General features: G+C 43.4%; 13 non-coding genes across 13 annotated transcripts; 9 read left to right on the forward strand and 4 right to left on the reverse strand.

Moving 5' to 3' along the window:
• The first annotated feature begins 158 nt into the window (after positions 1 to 158).
• On the forward strand, positions 159 to 231 carry trnav-aac (transfer RNA valine (anticodon AAC)). The gene has a single exon. It is a non-coding gene; the product is annotated as a tRNA-Val (tRNA).
• Positions 232 to 314: 83 nt separating this feature from the next.
• trnad-guc (transfer RNA aspartic acid (anticodon GUC)) lies at positions 315 to 386 on the forward strand. The gene has a single exon. It is a non-coding gene; the product is annotated as a tRNA-Asp (tRNA).
• A 347-nt stretch (positions 387 to 733) lies between these two features.
• On the reverse strand, positions 734 to 805 carry trnag-ucc (transfer RNA glycine (anticodon UCC)). Its single transcript has one exon. It is a non-coding gene; the product is annotated as a tRNA-Gly (tRNA).
• A 1,110-nt stretch (positions 806 to 1,915) lies between these two features.
• On the forward strand, positions 1,916 to 1,988 carry trnav-uac (transfer RNA valine (anticodon UAC)). The gene has a single exon. It is a non-coding gene; the product is annotated as a tRNA-Val (tRNA).
• Positions 1,989 to 2,252: 264 nt separating this feature from the next.
• Positions 2,253 to 2,324, forward strand: trnad-guc (transfer RNA aspartic acid (anticodon GUC)). The gene has a single exon. It is a non-coding gene; the product is annotated as a tRNA-Asp (tRNA).
• Positions 2,325 to 2,582: 258 nt separating this feature from the next.
• trnag-gcc (transfer RNA glycine (anticodon GCC)) lies at positions 2,583 to 2,653 on the reverse strand. Its single transcript has one exon. It is a non-coding gene; the product is annotated as a tRNA-Gly (tRNA).
• A 118-nt stretch (positions 2,654 to 2,771) lies between these two features.
• Positions 2,772 to 2,843, reverse strand: trnag-ucc (transfer RNA glycine (anticodon UCC)). Its single transcript has one exon. It is a non-coding gene; the product is annotated as a tRNA-Gly (tRNA).
• Positions 2,844 to 13,202: 10,359 nt separating this feature from the next.
• trnav-cac (transfer RNA valine (anticodon CAC)) lies at positions 13,203 to 13,275 on the forward strand. Its single transcript has one exon. It is a non-coding gene; the product is annotated as a tRNA-Val (tRNA).
• Positions 13,276 to 13,379: 104 nt separating this feature from the next.
• Positions 13,380 to 13,452, forward strand: trnav-uac (transfer RNA valine (anticodon UAC)). Its single transcript has one exon. It is a non-coding gene; the product is annotated as a tRNA-Val (tRNA).
• A 108-nt stretch (positions 13,453 to 13,560) lies between these two features.
• Positions 13,561 to 13,633, forward strand: trnav-aac (transfer RNA valine (anticodon AAC)). The gene has a single exon. It is a non-coding gene; the product is annotated as a tRNA-Val (tRNA).
• Positions 13,634 to 15,153: 1,520 nt separating this feature from the next.
• On the forward strand, positions 15,154 to 15,226 carry trnav-cac (transfer RNA valine (anticodon CAC)). Its single transcript has one exon. It is a non-coding gene; the product is annotated as a tRNA-Val (tRNA).
• A 104-nt stretch (positions 15,227 to 15,330) lies between these two features.
• trnav-uac (transfer RNA valine (anticodon UAC)) lies at positions 15,331 to 15,403 on the forward strand. The gene has a single exon. It is a non-coding gene; the product is annotated as a tRNA-Val (tRNA).
• A 350-nt stretch (positions 15,404 to 15,753) lies between these two features.
• trnag-ucc (transfer RNA glycine (anticodon UCC)) lies at positions 15,754 to 15,825 on the reverse strand. The gene has a single exon. It is a non-coding gene; the product is annotated as a tRNA-Gly (tRNA).
• Between the last annotated feature and the right edge of the window lie 626 nt (positions 15,826 to 16,451).

Raw genomic sequence — 16,451 nt, forward strand, 5'->3', positions numbered from 1 at the left:
ACGTTGGCTTTACACGCGAAAGGTACCCGGTTCGAAACCGGGCAGAAGCAGCTGAGACTTTTTATGCTTCGCATGACAACATTCTTCCTTCATCTAGGTTTTGAATTTCAGTTTATTCCAGACACAAAGCCGCAGCCAGGAAGTGCCCCACTCAGTTAGTTTCTGTAGTGTAGTGGTCATCACGTTCGCCTAACACGCGAAAGGTCCCCGGTTCGAAACCGGGCAGAAACATCTTTGCTGCAGGTGGCCTTTCTGTTCACCTCAAGTGGTGAGAGTTTCAGGGAAGTATGCCTAATCGATGCCCCTTTTGCTCGTCCTCGTTAGTATAGTGGACAGTATCTCCGCCTGTCACGCGGAAGACCGGGGTTCGATTCCCCGACGGGGAGACGGCATTGTTTTTGCCGCTAAGCGCATGGCATGGAAGAGTGACTAGTCTGCATCTGATTTTCTTTTTGAGTCTTCTCAAACTGCACGTGGCACATTCCTTGAAGGTAACACTGTTTGGTCTTGGTGACATTAAGTAGAACAAGGGCCTTTCCATGAGATTGGAAGAATGGCCACTGTCCCTGTGTACAGCTCCTGTTTGGCTGGATTCTACCACTGAACCACCAATGCTGCACATGCCCAGCTTCAGACCTTCCTGGCTGAGATGGTGGAATTATGTTGCAGCGAGCAATATGAAAGGAGTTGCAAGCTACTTTTTGTTCCCTTGGCACCTGCTGGTTAAAGGGTATGCGTTGGCCGGGATTCGAACCCAGGTCAACTGCTTGGAAGGCAGCTATGCTCACCACTATACCACCAACGCAGGCGACAAAAGCACCACCCTGTTAGAACCCGTTGCTGCAAGCAAGTGCTGGTTTTGTCTTTGTGGCTCTGTGAAGGGGAGTTGGTCTCCAAGACTTGTTCTTTGGTGAGTAATTGTGCTAGGAGGTCTTTTAGCAGTCAGCTGATCTCTCTGCATCACATCAACAAAGAGAACATTTGCACAACAGCTTTCACCATCACCCCAGCTGTGTGCCACCACATTATTGGTCTATCAGGACTAGCAGAGAGCTTTCACACACCTTTCCTCCAATGGCTGCACGGTGAGTTTGCTGATGTCACAGCTGGGATTCAGACAAAGAGCTTTTGAATTTCTGGAAAGGGAGGGGACCAGTAGAAGTGATCAAGTCCTGTGGATGAGTGGAGGCTCCCAGCAAGACCCAGGTTCATTTTAGTGGAATACTGCTTGAACTCCTTCTGCTGCACATTGCAAAGTTTCCAGGGATGCAAGGAGACTCTCATAGCCTTGTGGAAGCAGGAGAACACCTGGGTGCCTTTCTGCAAATCTGCTCTCTCATCTGTAAGTTTCATTGACCATGACTGAGATCTTTCTCACTTGTTGTACTGAATTAGTTTGGAGTGGGAGGCTTATGTTACTGAGCCAGTTTGGCCATTTAGCATAAAGCAAAGGCTGCTTGTGGAAGCTGCAGTTTGTGCTTAGCTGTAGGGACTGGGTGCTTGTGTCTTGTGCCGTTTGCCTGGCTTCACACTTTGATGCCATGCTTTTGTGTTGCTGCAAGTGCTACTTTTGCTTTCTCTGCTTTAAAGGCACACAGACACGTGTTTGCTGCTTTAGCTTTTTGTTGTTGGTAAGCCCATGGCCCATGACTTAGTCAGTAGAATTGAGCCAGTTCTTTGGATGAGTGAAGCCTCTGATGAGTGCTGCAACACAAGTGGCACTGAGCTGAGGCATGCAGTTTCTGTAGTGTAGTGGTCATCACGTTCGCCTCACACGCGAAAAGTCCCCTGTTCGAAACCGGGCAGAAACAATGCTTACCCTTTATGCATCGCTTGATAACTTTCTGCCCATATGGTTGTTTTGAGTCCCTTTTTAATCCAGACACTAAGCTGCAGCCAGGAGGTGCCAGACTCAGTTTCTGTAGTGTAGTGGTCATCACGTTCGCTTTACACGCGAAAGGTCCCCGGTTCGAAACCGGGCAGAAGCAGCTGAGACTTTTTATGCTTCGCATGACAACATTCTTCCTTCATCTAGGTTTTGAATTTCAGTTTATTCCAGACACAAAGCCGCAGCCAGGAAGTGCCCCACTCAGTTAGTTTCTGTAGTGTAGTGGTCATCACGTTCGCCTAACACGCGAAAGGTCCACGGTTTGAAACCGGGCAGAAACATCTTTGCTGCAGGTGGCTTTTCTCTTCACCTCAAGTGGTGAGAGTTTCAGGGAGGTATGCCTAATCGATGCCGCTTTTGCTCGTCCTCGTTAGTATAGTGGACAGTATCTCCGCCTGTCACGCGGAAGACCGGGGTTCGATTCCCCGACGGGGAGACGGCATTGTTTTTGCCGCTAAGCGCATGGCATGGAAGAGTGACTAGTCTGCATCTGATTTTCTTTTTGAGTCTTCTCAAACTGCACGTGGCACATTCCTTGAAGGTAACACTGTTTGGTCTTGGTGACATTAAGTAGAACAAGGGCCTTTCCATGATATTAGAAGAATGGCCACTGTCCCTGTGTACAGCTCCTGTTTGGCTGGATTTCAGATTGCCTCAGGTTACAGCTTGTCTCTAGTGAAGAAAAAGCAGTCGATGCATTGGCCGGGAATCGAACCCGGGCCTCCCGCGTGGCAGGCTAGAATTCTACCACTGAACCATCAATGCTGCACATGCCCAGCTTCAGACCTTCCTGGCTGAGATGGTGGAATTATGTTGCAGCGAGCAATATGAAAGGAGTTTCAAGCAACTTTTTGTTCCCTTGGCACCTGCTGGTTAAAGGGTATGCGTTGGCCGGGAATCGAACCCGGGTCAACTGCTTGGAAGGCAGCTATGCTCACCACTATACCACCAACGCAGGCGACGAAAGCACCACCCTGTTAGAACCCGTTGCTGCAAGCAAGTGCTGGTTTTGTCTTTGTGGCTCTGTGAAGGGGAGTTGGTCTCCAAGACTTGTTCTTTGGTGAGTAATTGTGCTAGGAGGTCTTTTAGCAGTCAGCTGATCTCTCTGCATAACATCAACAAAGAGAACAACTGCACAACAGCTTTCACCATCACCACAGCTGTGTGCCACCACATTATTGGTCTATCAGGACTAGCAGAGAGCTTTCACACCCCTTTCCTCCAATGGCTGCACGGTGAGTTTGCTGATGTCACAGCTGGGATTCAGACAAAGAGCTTTTGAATTTCTGGAAAGGGAGGGGACCAGTAGAAGTGATCAAGTCCTGTGGATGAGTGGAGGCTCCCAGCAAGACCCAGGTTCATTTTAGTGGAATACTGCTTGGACTCCTTCTGCTGCACATTGCAAAGTTTCCAGGGATGCAAGGAGACTCTCATAGCCCTGTGGAAGCAGGAGAACACCTGGGTGCTGTTGTGGGAATTCAAAATAACCCTTAAAGATTGACACAGACAACCGGGATAATGATAAAAGCAAATAATCAATTTATTACTCAGCTGAGGGCCAACCTCAATGCAAACCGCTCACACAGCTTTACAGAGAGAGAGGGCCCCTCCTGTCTGCCCTATCACAGTATTTATACCCCACTTTACTGCCCCTTCAGGCTAACTCTTCTCAGCGACCCAACTCAAGGTCAACTTTCCACATCAAACTTGCTTATCATCCTACAAGAATAGTTAGTTTGTTAGAAACATGGCGTACCTCCACAAGAATGCACCCGTATCAAAACTGCGCATGCACCCCCGCACACACCATCCCGACACCCATGCATTCCCACGGAAGCAAGAAGCCCATGCCAAGGTCAACATATCTCTGCCCCTAAGTAACCTTCCAAAAGTTTCTTCTACCTCTGCTAATTGAACTAAGAAAGCAGAAACTTATAAGTTTGATGCAAATAACTAATAAAATATAAAATTTCCATTCACAATCCTTCCTCTTGTCCTTCCTGGACAACACTAACAACATTTTATATACTAAATATACCCTTGTCAGAGGTTTAAGGTATTGTTATCATAGAGTAATCACACCTAAAAAAAAAAAATAGTATGAAATGAATATACTGTTTTTGCTAGGAATATTTCTGAGAATATCACTAAGAATAGATTCCCCTCTTTTGTGACTTCATGTCACAAACCCATAAGTGATTAATAAAGTCTTAATATAAATGTTCCATGCTATCTACTTGTTTATCCTGTCATCCCCCATGGGTGGACGAAAAAACCCTCAGGCTCATTAGAGAATCCTCACGAGCTAATTATCAACCAATTTCCAATTTAGGGAAAATTCCACACCCTACCCATCTTACCAACCAACCTACCTGATGCGATAGTGTACTCAACACCACAGGTTCAGCACAGGATGACTTACATAATAAATAATTACATATAAAATGAATTATATGATTAAGCCTATCAGACAACCATTCTACCTTGATTAAATGCTTCAAAATTTTTCATAAAGGAAAGAAAAAAAAGAATAGAAAACATTTAAATATGATTATACGAGTATTAAATATAAAAATAAGTAAATATAAAAAGTATAAAAAAAATATATACAGGTCCTTCTCAAAAAATTAGCATATTGTGATAAAGTTCATTATTTTCCATAATGTAATGATAAAAATTAAACTTTCATATATTTTAGATTCATTGCACACCAACTGAAATATTTCAGGTCTTTTATTGTTTTAATACTGATGATTTTGGCATACAGCTCATGAAAACCCAAAATTCCTATCTCAAAAAATTAGCATATCATGAAAAGGTTCTCTAAACGAGCTATTAACCTAATCATCTGAATCAACGAATTAACTCTAAACACCTGCAAAAGATTCCTGAGGCTTTTAAAAACTCCCAGCCTGGTTCATTACTCAAAACTGCAATCATGGGTAAGACTGCCGACCTGACTGCTGTCCAGAAGGCCATCATTGACACCCTCAAGCAAGAGGGTAAGACACAGAAAGAAATTTCTGAACGAATAGGCTGTTCCCAGAGTGCTGTATCAAGGCACCTCAGTGGGAAGTCTGTGGGAAGGAAAAAGTGTGGCAGAAAACGCTGCACAACGAGAAGAGGTGACCGGACCCTGAGGAAGATTGTGGAGAAGGGCCGATTGCAGACCTTGGGGGACCTGCGGAAGCAGTGGACTGAGTCTGGAGTAGAAACATCCAGAGCCACCGTGCACAGGCGTGTGCAGGAAATGGGCTACAGGTGCCGCATTCCCCAGGTCAAGCCACTTTTGAACCAGAAACAGCAGCACTGGACTGTTGCTCAGTGGTCCAAAGTACTGTTTTCGGATGAAAGCAAATTTTGCATGTCATTCGGAAATCAAGGTGCCAGAGTCTGGAGGAAGACTGGGGAGAACGAAATGCCAAAATGCCTGAAGTCCAGTGTCAAGTACCCACAGTCAGTGATGGTCTGGGGTGCCATGTCAGCTGCTGGTGTTGGTCCACTGTGTTTTATCAAGGGCAGGGTCAATGCAGCTAGCTATCAGGAGATTTTGGAGCACTTCATGCTTCCATCTGCTGAAAAGCTTTATGGAGATGAAGATTTCATTTTTCAGCACGACCTGGCACCTGCTCACAGTGCCAAAACCACTGGTGAATGGTTTACTGACCATGGTATTACTGTGCTCAATTGGCCTGCCAACTCTCCTGACCTGAACCCCATAGAGAATCTGTGGGATATTGTGAAGAGAAAGTTGAGAGACACAAGACCCAACACTCTGGATGAGCTTAAGGCCGCTATCGAAGCATCCTGGGCCTCCATAACACCTCAGCAGTGCCACAGGCTGATTGCCTCCATGCCACGCCGCATTGAAGCAGTCATTTCTGCAAAAGGATTCCCGACCAAGTATTGAGTGCATAACTGAACATAATTATTTGAAGGTTGACTTTTTTTGTATTAAAAACACTTTTCTTTTATTGGTCGGATGAAATATGCTAATTTTTTGAGATAGGAATTTTGGGTTTTCATGAGCTGTATGCCAAAATCATCAGTATTAAAACAATAAAAGACCTGAAATATTTCAGTTGGTGTGCAATGAATCTAAAATATATGAAAGTTTAATTTTTATCATTACATTATGGAAAATAATGAACTTTATCACAATATGCTAATTTTTTGAGAAGGACCTGTATATATATATTAAAAAAAAAAACTACTCAAACAACATTAAATCATCAAAAACTTCTATCAACTTGATTGATAAGATGATCAAAACTAAAACTCTCAGTCAAAAGAAACTCAATAGGTAAATAAAAACTATTTACATTAATTATTTAACACTTTAGTTCTTTTCATAAACAGTAATACTGATACCTAATTCTCGAACACCTGTCTAAGAATTTTTTTCCCCAATTCAACCTATCTAAGCCACATCCAATCTTAGACATGCTAACATACAATACACCATGTGTCAATAATAGGCTTTCATTTTCATCAGACTTTGAAATTTCTAGGTTAGGTGAGTCTTTGCCATTTTTGACGTATGTTGGTGCTCGGAGTGCGGGCACGCCCAATCAGCACTCGTCCCACCTCACCAAGGCTTAGAAACACCCTTCCTCTATAGATTATCTAGTCTACAACAATTTTCTGCAACACAGGTGTTATCCCCAGGTTTCACTCTCAGTCTCTGGATCTTCCATATGTTCCAAATGTCACTTCAGTGATCCTGTTTAATCAAATAAAAATCACACACAAGCTCACAGTTGACTTTCACTAGTTACTGAGGTGAAAATCTGTCTCATTAAATGTTCTGGATTTTGGTTCAAGATGTACTTTATTACACAGTGTTCAAGGTTTTTTTTCTTCAGTTTGATCAATCAGCTATTTCACACCGTCCAATGTCAGTCGGCTCAATGACGTCCTCTTCTTTTATCAGGTACCCCTCTCCTGGGTCAACACGTTTAGGTGACTTTTATGCAAAAACTCTCTTGTTTTTGTGTGATTATCAGCAAAAGGTCAAGCTGACATTGCCCCTTTAATCTTGCTCTGTGTGTGTGTCAGGGCTGGTTTCAGTTGGTTCTGGCACTCTTCTGCCATGGCTAGCGTGGATCCACGTGGCTCTTTCAGCAACCTTGACGACGGTTTGTGCCGTTAGGAGCACTTGGAACGGATCTAGACACCTCTTGGCTTTCCAGCTTTTTCTCCCGAAGTCTTTTCTGAACTCTTTCACCATCACTCAGTAACCTGGATTTCAGATCATGTAGATAGGTACTCGTTGGTCCTGGAAGGAAGTCTTTCACCTGCTTGTGAACTTCACACAAAACACAGAGGACAGGTTTCGCAATAACTTAACATTTCACTCACGCTCATCCGTGAGTGGCCTTGGAGTTTCTCTGGGCCTGATTCCTGCTTTTGGAGGTCTTGCCAAATAGTATCTCAAAAGGGCTTAGGTTTGTTCTTCCCTTATTCTGGTTCTCATATACATTATTATCACTGGCTGGGCCTTAACCCATGTCAGACCAGTATCTGAACGACATTTTGTCAATTTGTGTGTGTGTGCCATTTTCTCGCTCCACAGCCTCACAGGCTGGGTGATGGGCACATTGTTGTTTTAAATCAATAAATCACATACTCACGACCTGCTGTAATGCTTTGTTGACAAATGGAGTACCATTGTCATTGCCAATTCTTTCACAGATCCCCCACTTTTGGATTATGTCAGTGCTTTTGCTACCGCACTTGCATCCTGTTTTTAATGTCCCACCCTCAGTTGGGAATGCTTCAATCCATTTGGAGAACATATCAATGAAATCAATCTGGAGATGCTGAAATGGTCAATCAGTCGGTGGTTGGGCACTTTAAGGAGTTTTAATTCCCCTACTAACCTTATTTATTTTGCAAATCATGCAGTGTTCACAAAATGTTGGGAGTAATTAGTTAAGCTAGTTAAGCCCTTGGTGTACTAATGTCTTGAGATACTACCTGCATCCCTCCTTTTTGACACACGGTCTCGACCATGTGTCAAATTATCATAATCTAGAAACAATTTTTTTGGGAAGACACGGCTTACCAGTTGGACCATACCAAACCTCGTTCTTTTTGTTACACCCAGCTCGCTTCCACTCGGCCTTTCCTTTTGGCTTGGCGAAGGACTGGATGGCTGTCAGGTCAGCTGAAACAGAAATAATTTTTCCACAACACAAACTATTTATCTACTGTACACTTCACTGCTGCCTTTTCTCAGCCATGTCTGCTCTGTTGTTGCCCTGTGAAATGGGATCAGAACATCAGGTGTCAGCTTCACATTTACATACATCAATAGCTTTTGGAAATAGGATTCCATCCAGAAGTGCAGAAAACAGGTTGTGATGTGTGATAGGTTTACCTAAATAGGTCAAAAGGCCACATATACTTCTTCAAATTCATATCTACTGACAGTAAAAATGTGAACAGTTTTTCCCTTTAGCCAATTTACAATGCTACTAATTCATCAGCTTGGGCTGATAGTTGAGATGTTAGTGATTGTGCTTTAATGGTTTCATTTTTTGTCATTACATCATACCCCACACAGCTTCTTCCTGTTTCTGTGCTTCTGTATGAAGATTCATCAACAAACAGCTCCATATCTGGATTTTGGAGTTTCCTGTCAATCTGGTCTAGGAAAGCAAACTTCATTAACAACATTAAAACAATCATTTGGTTCACCTTCATTTTCTGTAGGAAGAAAAGTATCAGGATTAAATGCATTACATATTTTTATTGTGATATTAGTAGTGGTGTGCGATACTGCAAAATTTGGTATCGATCCGCCCACCACTAGATGTTAGTCATTTCAATTAATACACTGTTATACCTCAGCCATCTAGCTGTCATCTTATCATATCATATACTCTTCAGTTGAGAAACAACATTTATAACCAACAAGGTCAAATTTCAGTAACTTACTAAGTTTATTAAATCATTGACTTCATCAGTGACTTCATTCATCATAATTTATTTATTTATCTAAAATCCATACTTCAAATTGTACTGGTTATCCTGTGTAAATATCCATATGTTTCTGTAAATACTTTATCTTCTTCTTCCTTTTATATTTTGGAGAGTATCAAACAAAATTTTGTTCTACACTAGTATAATGACAATAAAGGTTCTTCTTCATTTACCACTTTTTATTCAGCTGGCACAGCTCTCAAACACATTGGAGACCTGCTACTATAAGGTCTAATTTAGCTTTAAAAAAAAAAATTATTTATTGGTCTTAGTTTACCTCCATGACCCTGGAGTAATACTGACGTCATACACCCTCCTTTTTCATTCACTGTATGAGTGAATGGTCTGTTTGGATCCGGGATTCACAGTTGTTGGTGTTATCTGCAGAGCTCTTTTTGATGTTTCAAAGGCCTTGTCCGCTTAGATGTTCCAACTAAGTGCACTGTGGGCCTGTAGACCCTTCCCATCAGCAATTTCGCTTAAGGGAGCCTCGAGGACTTCATACTTAGAGATGATAGTTCTGCAATAAAATCACATACCTAAGAAAAACATTAGTTGCTTTTTTGTGATTGACATGGGATTTTTCTGAATGGCTTCTATTCTGCCATTTTCTAATCTTTTACCTTCGACAGGAATCAGTTAACCTAGGAATTTAACTTCATGTTTTACTAATTGTAATTTTGAAAGGCTGTCTTTATCTTTGCTAGGTGACATAATAGTTTCACAGTGTCATTTTCACATTTCTCCTTCGTTGGAACATTCAACAAACAATCATTCACTGTTGACCTTTTGGACACAACCAATCATGTCCTTTGTACACATTTGTACACAACTCAACTGTCCTCTCCTCATGAGAGACATAGATCAACTTAGTACAGAAATCAGACATTTCACCTATTCTCCATCACCAAAGTATCCACAATGTCTGTTCAACCATCACATGACAACAGTTCCAACCCTCAAGAACCCAAATCACTCCAGTGATCATTACAACCTTTATACAGTGACACGTTTGGGACGCAGCCTTTTATGTCAATCAGGTGTGGTTAGCCTTCCCTTTCATCAATTCAAAACAAGTCAACTTCAACTTCGCTCCTACTTCCACTCCAAAACAACCTCAGTCTTATCTAAGTTTCTAAAACACTCCTTTTCATACTGGTCATCTGACTCCCCCTCTTGGATCCGTGCAGTGCAATGCAAATCTTCATTTTTCACTTGGTTAGTAAGCAAGTAAGCGTGTTCTTTGAGCTTCAGATTCACTCCATTCATGCTGTGGTTGCAGAGTTGCCACGAATAAACATAAAGTAAGGGTTTAATGTTCATCATTACACCCTGAAAGGAGTTATGTTGGGTAATTTGGATTTTTAGCCCGTCAGTTTCACTGATCAGGGTAATACCTAATTTTTCACATCAGATCTCACCCCAGTCAATTTACTGGACAATGATCTGACAGTAGAAAGGAAAATTTAAAAGGCTCAAGGCCTTGCAAATGGCATTTTGACAGCACTGAATAATATTCAGTAACCGTGACTCCTGTTGCCTTAACTGAATGCATGAATCTTCCACTTTTCTTTGGAATGACCTCAAACTCATCAGTTCTAATGGCTGAACTCCCTTCTCCTGAGTCTACCAAAAACTGTATCTCACTACCATTCACAAACATTAAATTATCATAGACATTTTAAGGTTCAGAATACTTAACATATGTTCCTTCAGGAAAATACTTTTGTTCTATATGTTTTATAGCTACTTGGATCTTATCATTTACATGTAACAGCTATAGGTGTTAGCTTAAGCAATTCTTCTTTGCAAAGCATAGAAAATTCTGACTCACCAGACCCTTTTGGTTTGTCCTCAGTCCGGTCCTCCTCCATCATTCAGTCTTCTCCATAGTTCTCAACTCTTTTAGTCATTTGTTGGCCCAGTGTCCTTCTTTTTGCAAATGAAGCATTTGTTGTTGTCCTTATGACTCCAGGTCACATTTCACTGTGTGACATTGTCTGTTATCCAGTCCATTCTGACATGTGAAATGTCCACGCCCAGCTTCCGACCCATTAGACGTTTTAGTTCATTTGTGGTAGGTCTCAGTTCCACTAAGAACTTTTCTCCTCCAACTTCACGAGGATGTGTCAGTTGTTGGGACACCTCAGGGATGTCATTCTCCGTCCACGGACGATGAACCACCATTGCATGTCCATCAGGTCCTGCTACTTCAATCATGGGAAATGTAGCATGTCTTTATTGTCCATCTTAATTCTTCTTAAAACGATATTCACCAGTCGAGCGAGTGTGAAGGGAGGAAAACATGTTGGATTAGAAGAGGTCCTCTCTGTCTTCACTAGGCGGGTCATAGGTTGTACTTAGCACAGCTGAGCTTCCTGCTTCAGGTTTGGAAGGCAGGTCTAGTAGATTATTACGTGGAGTTCTTGGGCGGTGCTGTTCAGGAGGTGGAATGGCACCCTCATGGCTTCTTGCCTCAGCTTTCTGTTGAACTTGCGCTTGTTTCTGTGCTGGAGGACACGGACCGGGACATCCGTCTAGGTCTGGGTCTGAAACAGATTTAACACACTAGACGTCTGCTTTGTTAGTTTTACATACTGCTTGTAATATATGTGCACGTTTCTTAGACTCAATAACCCGTATACCAAAACCATCACATTAATACATCTCTTTTTCCTCTATTTTTTTTCCTAACAACTTTTCAACATTTTTAATTGTCTTTCACTAAAACTACCTTTGGAAGAAAAACCACACTCTTTTATCCAAAATGCAAATTTAGCCACTGCTGTTTCACCATAATTAACATACATAAACCACACATTTGGTTCATCATACACATCTAACAAAAATTTATGTTTGCTTTTGCCACTCCCCATTATGCCTTGTTGTGTCAATCCACCCAATTTAAATTGTCCATTGTGAATCACCCGAACACATAAATACATCCCGTATTTCGTTAAATATATCCCATATTTAACTTCTATGTTTAGGATTGACTTGTTTTTTCTCCCGGGAGACATATTGCACTAGGTTCGTCAACCTGTGGCAGATTTTCTATCCAAGAAATACTGCTAAACCGAGCCGATATCCCATCGACCCTTGCTGGCCATCCCGACCATCAACAAAATCCAAGTCTAAATTTTGTTACTTTTGTGATTCACCCCGTACAATTATATTTAATATTTAATTTACTTACTGTCTATAAAATGATAGTAACCCCGGAACCAAGGCGGCAGATGAAGTCTGGTCCTGCAACGCAGAATGCCAATTGGGCGTTTCAGATGAAGTAAAGTCCTTCAGGATACTGACGTCTGTATCCCCCAGAACTTCTCAGCCGTCCAAGGAACGGTGTCCCATCTGGTTGGTGCCATGTTGTTGTGGGAATTCAAAATAACCCTTAAAGATTGACACAGACAACCGGGATAATGATAAAAGCAAATAATCAATTTATTACTCAGCTGAGGGCCAACCTCAATGCAAACCGCTCACACAGCTTTACAGAGAGAGAGGGCCCCTCCTGTCTGCCCTATCACAGTATTTATACCCCACTTTACTGCCCCTTCAGGCTAACTCTTCTCAGCGACCCAACTCAAGGTCAACATTCCACATCAAACTTGCTTATCATCCTACAAGAATAGTTAGTTTGTTAGAAACATGGCGTACCTCCACAAGAATGCACCCGTATCAAAACTGCGCATGCACCCCCGCACACACCATCCCGACACCCATGCATTCCCACGGAAGCAAGAAGCCCATGCCAAGGTCAACATATCTCTGCCCCTAAGTAACCTTCCAAAAGTCTCTTCTACCTCTGCTAATTGAACTAAGAAAGCAGAAACTTATAAGTTTGATGCAAATAACTAATAAAATATAAAATTTCCATTCACAGTGCCTTTCTGCAAATCTGCTCTCTCATCTGTAAGTTTCATTTCAAAGTTTCATTGACCATGACTGAGATCTTTCTCACTTGTTGTACTGAATTAGTTTGGAATGGGAGGCTTATGTTACTGAGCCAGTTTGGCCATTTAGCATAAAGCAAAGGCTGCTTGTGGAAGCTGCAGTTTGTGCTTAGCTGTGGGGACTGGGTGCTTGTGTCTTGTGCCGTTTGCCTGGCTTCACACTTTGATGCCATGCTTTTGTGTTGCTGCAAGTGCTACTTTTGCTTTCTCTGCTTTAAAGGCACACAGACACGTGTTTGCTGCTTTAGCTTTTTGTTGTTGGTAAGCCCATGGCCCATGACTTAGTCAGTAGAATTGAGCCAGTTCTTTGGATGAGTGAAGCCTCTGATGAGTGCTGCAACACACGTGGCACTGAGCTGAGGCATGCAGTTTCTGTAGTGTAGTGGTCATCGCGTTCGCCTCACACGCGAAAGGTCCCCGGTTCGAAACCGGGCAGAAACAGTGCTTACCCTTTATGCATCGCTTGATAACTTTCTGCCCATATGTGTGTTTTGAGTCCCTTATTAATCCAGACACTAAGCTGCAGCCAGGAGGTGCCCAACTCAGTTTCTGTAGTGTAGTGGTCATCACGTTGGCTTTACACGCGAAAGGTCCCCGGTTCGAAACCGGGCAGAAGCAGCTGAGACTTTTTATGCTTCGCATGACAACATTCTTCCTTCATCTAGGTTTTGAATTTCAGTTTATTCCAGACACAAAGCTGCAGCCAGAAAGTGCCCCACTCAGTTAGTTTCTGTAGTGTAGTGGTCATCACGTTCGCCTAACACGCGAAAGGTCCCCGGTTCGAAACCGGGCAGAAACATCTTTGCTGCAGGTGGCCTTTCTGTTCACCTCAAGTGGTGAGAGTTTCAGGGAGGTATGCCTAATCGATGCACCTTTTGCTCGTCCTCGTTAGTATAGTGGACAGTATCTCCGCCTGTCACGCGGAAGACCGGGATTCGATTCCCCGACGGGGAGACGGCGTTGTTTTTGCCGCTAAGCGCATGGCATGGAAGAGTGACTAGTCTGCATCTGATTTTCTTTTTGAGTCTTCTCAAACTGCACGTGGCACATTCCTTGAAGGTAACACTGTTTGGTCTTGGTGACATTAAGTAGAACAAGGGCCTTTCCATGAGATTAGAAGAATGGCCACTGTCCCTGTGTACAGCTCCTGTTTGGCTGGATTCTACCACTGAACCACCAATGCTGCACATGCCCAGCTTCAGACCTTCCTGGCTGAGATGGTGGAATTATGTTGCAGCGAGCAATATGAAAGTAGTTGCAAGCTACTTTTTGTTCCCTTGGCACCTGCTGGTTAAAGGGTATGCGTTGGCCGGGAATCTAACCCGGGTCAACTGCTTGGAAGGCAGCTATGCTCACCACTATACCACCAACACAGGCGACAAAAGCACCACCCTGTTAGAACCCGTTGCTGCAAGCAAGTGCTGGTTTTGTCTTTGTGGCTCTGTGAAGGGGAGTTGGTCTCCAAGACTTGTTCTTTGGTGAGTAATTGTGCTAGGAGGTCTTTTAGCAGTCAGCTGATCTCTCTGCATCACATCAACAAAGAGAACAACTGCACAACAGCTTTCACCATCACCCCAGCTGTGTGCCACCACATTATTGGTCTATCAGGACTAGCAGAGAGCTTTCACACCCCTTTCCTCCAATGGCTGCACGGTGAGTTTGCTGATGTCACAGCTGGGATTCAGACAAAGAGCTTTTGAATTTCTGGAAAGGGAGGGGACCAGTAGAAGTGATCAAGTCCTGTGGATGAGTGGAGGCTCCCAGCAAGACCCAGGTTCATTTTAGTGGAATACTGCTTGGACTCCTTCTGCTGCACATTGCAAAGTTTCCAGGGATGCAAGGAGACTCTCATAGCCCTGTGGAAGCAGGAGAACACCTGGGTGCCTTTCTGCAAATCTGCTCTCTCATCTGTAAGTTTCATTTCAAAGTTTCATTGACCATGACTGAGATCTTTCTCACTTGTTGTACTGAATTAGTTTGGAGTGGGAGGCTTATGTTACTGAGCCAGTTTGGCCATTTAGCATAAAGCAAAGGCTGCTTGTGGAAGCTGCAGTTTGTGCTTAGCTGTAGGGACTGGGTGCTTGTGTCTTGTGCCGTTTGCCTGGCTTCACACTTTGATGCCATGCTTTTGTGTTGCTGCAAGTGCTACTTTTGCTTTCTCTGCTTTAAAGGCACACAGACACGTGTTTGCTGCTTTAGCTTTTTGTTGTTGGTAAGCCCATGGCCCATGACTTAGTCAGTAGAATTGAGCCAGTTCTTTGGATGAGTGAAGCCTCTGATGAGTGCTGCAACACAAGTGGCACTGAGCTGAGGCATGCAGTTTCTGTAGTGTAGTGGTCATCACGTTCGCCTCACACGCGAAAGGTCCCCGGTTCGAAACCGGGCAGAAACAATGCTTACCCTTTATGCATCGCTTGATAACTTTCTGCCCATATTTGTGTTTTGAGTCCTTTTTTAATCCAGACACTAAGCTGCAGCCAGGAGGTGCTAGACTCAGTTTCTGTAGTGTAGTGGTCATCACGTTCGCTTTACACGCGAAAGGTCCCCGGTTCGAAACCGGGCAGAAACATCTTTGCTGCAGGTGGCCTTTCTGTTCACCTCAAGTGGAAGAGTGACTAGTCTGCATCTGATTTTCTTTTTGAGTCTTCTCAAACTGCACGTGGCACATTCCTTGAAGGTAACACTGTTTGGTCTTGGTGACATTAAGTAGAACAAGGGCCTTTCCATGAGATTAGAAGAATGGCCACTGTCCCTGTGTACAGCTCCTGTTTGGCTGGATTCTACCACTGAACCACCAATGCTGCACATGCCCAGCTTCAGACCTTCCTGGCTGAGATGGTGGAATTATGTTGCAGCGAGCAATATGAAAGGAGTTGCAAGCTACTTTTTGTTCACTTGGCACCTGCTGGTTAAAGGGTATGCGTTGGCCGGGAATCGAACCCGGGTCAACTGCTTGGAAGGCAGCTATGCTCACCACTATACCACCAACGCAGGCGACAAAAGCACCACCCTGTTAGAACCCGTTGCTGCAAGCAAGTGCTGGTTTTGTCTTTGTGGCTCTGTGAAGGGGAGTTGGTCTCCAATACTTGTTCTTTGGTGAGTAATTGTGCTAGGAGGTCTTTTAGCAGTCAGCTGATCTCTCTGCATCACATCAACAAAGAGAACAACTGCACAACAGCTTTCACCATCACCCCAGCTGTGTGCCACCACATTATTGGTCTATCAGGACTAGCAGAGAGCTTTCACACCCCTTTCCTCCAATGGCTGCACGGTGAGTTTGCTGATGTCACAGCTGGGATTCAGACAAAGAGCTTTTAAATTTCTGGAAAGGGAGGGGACCAGTAGAAGTGATCAAGTCCTGTGGATGAGTGGAGGCTCCCAGCAAGACCCAGGTTCATTTTAGTGGAATACTGCTTGGACTCCTTCTGCTGCACATTGCAAAGTTTCCAGGGATGCAAGAAGACTCTCATAGCCCTGTGGAAGCAGGAGAACACCTGGGTGCCTTTCTGCAAATCTGCTCTCTCATCTGTAAGTTTCATTTCAAAGTTTCATTGACCATGACTGAGATCTTTCTCACTTGTTGTACTGAATTAGTTTAAAGTGGGTGGCTTATGTTA

Source organism: Trichomycterus rosablanca, unplaced genomic scaffold, assembly GCF_030014385.1.
Source record: "Trichomycterus rosablanca isolate fTriRos1 unplaced genomic scaffold, fTriRos1.hap1 scaffold_95, whole genome shotgun sequence".
NCBI lineage: Eukaryota > Metazoa > Chordata > Actinopteri > Siluriformes > Trichomycteridae > Trichomycterus > Trichomycterus rosablanca.